Source organism: Triticum aestivum, chromosome 2D (assembly GCF_018294505.1).
Source record: "Triticum aestivum cultivar Chinese Spring chromosome 2D, IWGSC CS RefSeq v2.1, whole genome shotgun sequence".
NCBI classification, from domain to species: domain Eukaryota; kingdom Viridiplantae; phylum Streptophyta; class Magnoliopsida; order Poales; family Poaceae; genus Triticum; species Triticum aestivum.
Genome location: NC_057799.1, coordinates 508,003,572 through 508,011,731, shown reverse-complemented (window position 1 = coordinate 508,011,731; position 8,160 = coordinate 508,003,572).

Below are 8,160 nucleotides of genomic sequence, written 5' to 3'. Positions count from 1 at the left end.
AGCCGCCGCCGCCGCCCCTCACCCCGCCACCGAACCCGCAGCCCCGCCGCCGGAGCCGCACCACCACCGAGCCGCCCCGCCGCCCGCAGCCCTGTCGCCCCGCCGGAGCCGCCGGACTTCGCTAGAGCCCCGAGCCGAGGTAGCCGCCTGGCGCCCGGTTTTCTGATGAAAACCGATTCGGTTTTTTAGAAAACCCTAGGTTTTTAGATCGGTTTTGTTTTTTTTGGTTTTCTTATTTAGCGAGCGTTCGCTCGTTCGTTCATTTTAACGAACGCGTTCATCGTTTAGTTACAGTTAACGAACGTCCGTTCGTTAAACTGTTCGTCGGTTTTTCTTTTTCTCGGATTTTCCGCGATTATTTCTGATCGCGATTTCCGATCTGTTTTTCGTTTTGGTTTAACTTTTCGCTCGTTTGTCGGAATCAGGCGATTCAAGCGCCTAGAGCTTCGTCTCGAAACCCTCTTTCTGTTTAACCAACTCAAACAAGTTTTTGCTACTGTAAAATTTGACTTAGGTCCAGATTAGTAAACGAAGCTTGTTTCTTTCGCCGTTTGACTTTCGTTGCTTCGTTTGATTTGATTCTTTTTGCAAACCGGAGTTCTTAAGTTGAACTTTCTAGTTAGATCTCTTATTTGAGTTTTACCTGTGCATTAGACGAGTACTTATTGTATGCTTGTTTGTTTGCGATAGAGTACCCGGAGTGCGCCGCTTGCTACTTCGAATCCCTAGGTTTCACGGATCATCAGCAAGGCAAGTAACACTTTGATCATACCTCTTTTCATACCCAGTTTTATTGCATTAGATCAATCCTCAAACAATTGCATGATTAGGATCTGATTAAATTGTGGGTTGGGAAGTAGCTGATGAGGTAGAACCTATTGCCCTGTTTATTACCAAACCCTTGGGAGTTACTTCTACGTTTGCTTATATTGCTATGCTATGCTAGTAGACGTGGATTGGGTGAGTGTATCCATGACAGATGTGAGATTGTTAATTAATGGTTCAATTTAAGGTGGCTACTAAACACACATCTGGGTGGATTGAGGCACCTGGGTATTCCAGCGATTGCCTGTTTTTTTATGGACCGCCACCCAGGCTCAAAGGGATCATGAGATTATTCATGCTAGAAACTTCCGTGTGCAGCCACAAGCTATTATGGGCTCTAGCATAGTTGATTAAGTTGTGTGAACTCTTACAGTGGTAGACTAGCAGATGTAGGGGTTGTAGGTGGTACTGTCTACCCGATCGTAAGGTGCAAACGCTTCTGAAAGACTATGTCTCGGTCATCCGTTTCTCAAACATCATGTAATGCGAGAATCCCAACGGAGGAGATCGAGTCTTGTGGGGAAAAGTGCGCAAACCTCTACAGAGTGTATAAACTAATCATGGTTAGCCGTGTGCCCGGTTATGGACAACTTGAGTATCTAGTACTTGGATTATCATGTGAATCTCATCATGTTACTTTAATTAATTTTGTTGGGATTGATGTTGAAACTTAATTGGGATTGAGATGGTATCACCCATTCTCAATGTTTAACAACCACCATGATAGTTAAATACAATTTATTCCTTTGCAGTAGGGAAAAATTGGCTTTTCGCAAAACTGTAACCATAGAGCTTTCCACCAGCCAAATATGCATGTAGTATAGCATTATTCTATTCATTACTCTCTATGTGTTACATTGCCAGCATATTCCATGTGCTGACCCGTTTTCGGGCTGCAACGTTTCATGTTGCAGACTTTTCAGACGACGAGTAAGGTGCCTTAGGTCGTGGTTCTATACTCAGTGATGCCGTTGGAGTTGATGGACTCGCTTATCTTCCAAGTCTTCCGCTGTTATCGTTTTTAGATGGCCTTAAGCCATATTTATTGTATTAAGTTCTCTTTTGAGACATTCGATGTAATAAGTGTGTGATTGCTACTCTGTTATAAATCCTTCGAGTACTGTGCGTGTCAGCATTACTGATCCAGGAATGACACTGATGCACAGAGACTTGACCATCTGAGGTCTGGTCGCTACAAGATGGTATTAGAGCACACGCTGACTGTAGGACACGACCATTAAGCTTAAACCCTAGATCACTATTCTCTTCTCATTTCTGACTCCTCTCCATTTTCCACTCTTTTAGGATGGCGGATGCCAGGAACAAGGTCATGCAACCAGATGAAGATACACCCTTTGGACGCCACTTGAAGGAAGTCACTAGATACCTGAACATCGGAATACCAAGCTTCACCGGAACCTACAACGCCACACTACAAGAAGTGGAGCGTTGGATGATTCAAGTTCAAGTTCCAGGAAGGACGTTCATGCCCGTCATCGAGCCCATAGAGTTCTCCTTTGATGCACCAACCTGGAGTCTAGGAAAGAGCATGGCAGCCCACATCACCATGGGACGCATTGGAGAAGTTTACCACAAGGAGCTTAAGCATACCATTTACCAGATTTGTGGGCGCCGAGATGAGCAATGGGAGATGATCAGCACCAAGAAGGATAGATCAATTGCAGCTTTCATCCCGGAGCAAAACCAGAACATTCGTCGCTTGGAGAACCAAATGTGCACAGGCATGATAGATCTGAAGAAGGCATTGACCAAGATCAGGGAGTTGGAGGAAGAACTCAAGTCTATGCGCGATGGATATGAGGAGGAGATCGCCACGTTGTTGGAGAAGAATGACGACCTGATAAAGAAGATCGGAGTATTCATGGGAGACCCAGCACCAGGAGGAGAAGACGATGATTGCGCTTGCCCGGATAACTACATCATCATCGACGACACCGACTCGGACCCCAGTGAAGATGACTTTGTTGATGAAGCTGGAGCAGATATCATGGAGTCTTCGACCGATCAAAATTTCTAGTAGACCACCATAATCAGTAGTAGTATTCCCCCATGTATATAGTATAGTCTGAGCACTTTGTGACGATAGTTAGATCGATTGTATGCCTTGTTTGAATTGATTTGAGTGATATTGATTGTGTTTGTCTCATGTGCATATGGGTAGTGTTTTCTCTCTAGACCTCATTCTATTCTAAATTCTCATCTTTTCTAAACCCATCAGATGCCTCCGAGACGCGACCCCGGATTTGTTTTCCCACTGGAGATCACTCAGTTGATTCAGCAGCAGAATGTCTTGATGCAAGCACTAGTACAGAACCAAGGCAACAACAACAACAACAACCCACCACTACCACCACCTGTTGATCATTTGACCCGTTTCTTGAGGCTAAATCCGCCGGTGTATTCCGGTAGCACCGAGCCAATTGTTGCAGATGATTGGCTCCGCAAAGTTGGAAGGGAGTTGACCACTGCAGGATGCACAAATGTGGAGAGAGTGTGTTTTGCCGCACATCAGCTTGATGGACCCGCAGCATCATGGTGAGAGAATTACACAGCCACTCACCCCATCGACACTGTCACATGGGACCAGTTTCAGCAAGCTTTCCGTACTGCCCATGTTTCAGCAGGAGCTATGGCCATGAAGAAGTGTGAGTTTCGCAACTTACGCCTAGGAGGACGCACCGTAGGCCAGTATGTGGAGGACTTTAGTAAGTTAGCACGTTACGCCCCAGATGACGTTGCTACAGATGCAGCCAAGCAGGAGAAGTTTCTGGAAGGGCTGAATGATGAGCTGAGCATGCAGTTGATGGTAGCAACCTTCAACAACTACCAGGAGTTGGTAGATAGAGCTCTCATGATTGAAGGGAAACAGCAGCAGATTGAAAGCCGCAAGAGGAAGTATGGACAATGGAAGTACAATTCTGGAGCTCATCAGAAGCCACGTTTTACCCCGAATTTGGGAGGACCTTTTCAGCATACCCATGGAGCAAGAGGTTTGCACAACCATAGCGGACCCAAGAATGGTAATGGGAATGGAGGAAGCAACGGACAGAACCGTACCAACCCATCGACCCCAGCTAAGAGAGATCTGAGCCAAGTCACTTGCTACAAGTGCCAGAAGACTGGACATTACGCTAATGAGTGTCCTGAAGCTAAGAATGGAAATGGCAATGGAAGCTCTGGGAAGAAGCCCAAACCTTTCAACAAAGGACATGTGAACCACGTTAGCGTGGAGGAGGTTGAAGCCCAGCCAGATGCAGTAATAGGTAAGTTTTTGGTTAAGTCATTTACTGCACTCATTCTTTTTGATACTGGTGCATCGCATTCATACATATCAAGGGGATTTGTGGATAAGTATAAATTGCCAACCCAAGCCCTTAGGTCACCCATGTTAGTAACCTCGCCAGGAGCAGAGTATATGGCTAGTCTATGGTGTGATCGGTTACCATTAAGGATTGGTAACTACGTGTTTCCCTCGGACCTAATAGTATTGGAATCGCAAGGACTGGATGTGATATTAGGCATGGATTGGTTATCAAAGTATGAAGGGAACATTGAATGCGCTAGTAAGTCAATTTTGCTTACCACCCCAGAAGGAAGAAGGATCAAGTATGTATCCCGGCATGTGCCGAAGAGGACTCAGGTGAATTCTTTATCAGGAGTTGTACAGGAGGAAGTACCAGTGGTGAAGAATTTCCCTGACATATTTCCAGAGGAGTTGCCAGGCATGCCACCAGATAGAGACATTGAGTTTTTGATTGAGCTTTTGCCAGGCACAGGGCCAATATCTAAGAGACCGCACAGGATGCCCGCAAAGGATTTGGAGGAGATTAAGAAGCAGATTAAGGAGTTGCTGGATAAAGGCAATATTCGCCCAAGTTCTTCACCTTGGGGATCGCCAGTGCTTCTAGTGGAGAAGAAGGATGGATCGTTAAGGATGGTTGTTGATTATCGAGGACTGAATGAAGTGACCATCAAAAACAAGTACCCACTGTCGATGATCAATGATCTGTTTGACCGCTTACAAGGAGCTAAGGTATTTTCCAAGATCGATCTGCGGTCAGGATACCATCAGTTGAAGATTCGAGAGCAGGATATACCTAAGACGGCTTTTACCACTAGGTATGGGTTGTACGAGTATAATGTTATGTCATTTGGTCTGACTAACGCACCTGCCTATTTCATGAACCTGATGAACAAGGTGTTTATGGAGTTTTTGGATAAGTTCGTCGTGGTGTTCATTGATGATATTTTGGTCTACTCTAAGAATGAAGAGGAGCATAAGGAACATTTGCGTTTGGTACTTGAGAAGCTCAGAGAACATCAGTTATACACCAAGTTCAGCAAATGTGAGTTTTGGTTGAAGGAAGTTGGATTCCTCGGACATGTTATATCCGGAGAAGGAATAGCAGTAGACCCCACCAAAGTTGACACTGTGACAAACTGGGAATCACCCACATCAGTTGGAGAGATCCGGAGTTTTCTTGGACTTGCAGGATACTACCGGAGATTCATTGAGAATTTCTCGAGGATTGCTAAGCCCATGACGGAGCTGTTGAAGAAGGACACCAAGTTCAACTGGACCGAGGAATGTGAAGCTAGTTTCCAAGAGTTGAAGAAATGTTTGGTTACATCACCAGTGTTGATTCTGCCAGATCAGCGCAAGGATTATGAAGTATACTGCGACGCTTCTCGTCGAGGACTTGGAGCAGTGCTTATGCAGGAAGGAAGAGTTATTTCATATGCTTCACGACAGCTTAAACCCCATGAGATGAATTACGCTACACATGATTTGGAGTTAGCAGCCATAGTACATGCGTTGAAGACATGGAGACATTTTCTCATCGGAAACCACTGTGAGGTGTACACGGATCACAAGAGTTTGAAATACATCTTCACGTAGAAGGAGTTGAATCTCAGGCAAAGGAGATGGTTGGAGCTCATAAAGGATTATGATATGAGATTGCATTATCACCCCGGAAAGGCTAACGTAGTAGCAGATGCGTTGAGCCGCAAGAGCCATGTCAACACACTCATGATCGGAGAGTTACCGAAGGAATTAGCCGAGGATCTTCGCGAGCTATGTTTGGAAATAGTTCCGAGAGGCTATGTTGCAGCATTGGAGATACAGTCTACTCTGATGGATAAGATCAGAGAAGCTCAGAAGACAGACAAGGAGATTGCCGGAATAAAGGAAAGGATGAGCAAAGGAAAAGCCAAGGGATTTCGTGAGGACGAGCACGATACCTTATGGTTTGAGGACCGCGTTTATGTGCCTAATGACCCGGAGATCAGGAAGTTGATTCTGCAGGAGGCTCATGACTCGCCGTATTCGATTCACCCAGGAAATACCAAGATGTATTTGGATTTGAAGGATACTTTCTGGTGGACCGGAATGAAGAAGGATATTGCGGAGTATGTAGCAGTTTGTGATGTACGTCAGAGAGTGAAGGCAGAGCATCAGAAGCCAGCAGGATTGCTACAGCCATTGCCGATACCCGAATGGAAGTGGGATAAACTAGGCATGGATTTTATCACGGGATTGCCCAGGACTCATTCAGGCTATGACTCAATATGGGTTGTAGTCGATCGTTTGACGAAGGTAGCCCATTTCATCCCAGTGAAGACCACTTACACCAGTGCTAAGTTGGCAAAGATATACATGACCAGAATCATATGTCTGCATGGAGTTCCGAGGAGCATTGTATCAAATAGAGGAACCCAGTTTACCTCAAAGTTCTGGCATCAGTTACATGAAACTTTGGGTACCAGGCTAGAATTCAGTACAACCTTTCATCCATAGACAGATGGACAGACCGAGAGAGTCAATCAGATTCTGGAGGACATGCTGAGAGCTTGTGCGCTAGATTATGGATCTAGTTGGGACGATAACTTGCCATATGCAGAGTTCTCTTACAACAACAGTTATCAATCCAGTTTGAAGATGGTCCCTTTCGAAGCTTTGTACGGAAGGAGGTGTAGAACACCATTGTTATGGGACGAAGTTGGTGACCGCCAGTTGTTTGGACCGGATTTGATTAAGGAGTCTGAACAGAAGGTGAAGTTGATTCGTGATAGGCTCAAGGTAGCCCAATCCAGACAGAAGAGCTATGCGGATTCAAAACGTAAGGAGACAGTTTACGAAATCGGAGACGGAGTTTATCTTCGTGTATCTCCACTTCGGGGAGTTAAGCGCTTTGGAGTTAAGGGAAAGTTAGCGCCACGTTTTGTAGGACCATACAAAGTTTTGGAGCGTATGGGAGAAGTTGCTTACAAGTTGGAATTACCCGAAGGATTGTCAGGAGTTCACGATGTGTTCCACGTTTCCCAGTTGAAGAAGTGCCACGCAGAGATGGCTGATATACCACTGAGAGATACAGTGCCACTAGAGGCGAGTCAGTTGGATAGTGATTTGACTTATGAGGAGGAACCAGTCAAGATTCTTAAGTATGCCAGCCGAGTCACCCGCAGCAAGGTTATCAAGTTTTGAAAAGTTCAGTGGAGCCACCATACCGAGGATGAAGCCACCTGGGAGCGAGAGGAAGATCTATGGAAGGACCACCCTCACATATTTTCTACCCAACCCGAATCTCGAGGGCGAGATTCATCTTAAGGGGGGTAGGTTTGTAACATCCCAAATTTCCAATTTGGAATGTTATACATTAGATCATCATTGAAAATCATATTTTATTGCATTTTTAGTTTGATCCTAGAAATTCTACACAACTCAAGGACCCACGGAGAGAGCTGGGGATTTCGTATTTTCATATTTGGGTTTTCTCAAATTTTGAAAATAGGATCATTTGATTTTATTTATTTTATCTTCAATTATTTCATTTATAAAAATAAGAGAGAGGGAATAAAATGACTTTCCCAAGAATAAGAAATATTGAGGATTTAATAAAAAAATCAAATCTTATTTTATTTGGAGTTTTGCTATTTTATTTGAATTTAGGAAAACTGCACGTTTTTCAAAATTGCATTTTAGGGCCAAGAAAATGTTCATCTTGTTCTAAATATTTAATTTAGACGGTGAAAAATTTATTTTGGCATTTTTAGAATTTTATTTTATTTTCTAGAATTTTTCTCAGTTTCGGCGGAATTTTTTTTTTAACTCCCGCGCGCCCGACTGGGCCGAAGCCCAGCCAAACCAGGCCCGCCCGCCCGCGCCACCGCCTCCCGCCGCCGTCTCCGGATCGGAGACCGCCGCCGCCGCCCGAGTCCGGGAGGAGCACGCCTCCCGAGGCACCCCCTTCCCCAAGCCGCGCCGCCCTCTCCCTCCTTAAATGGCCGCCGTCGCCGCCCCTCACCCCGCCA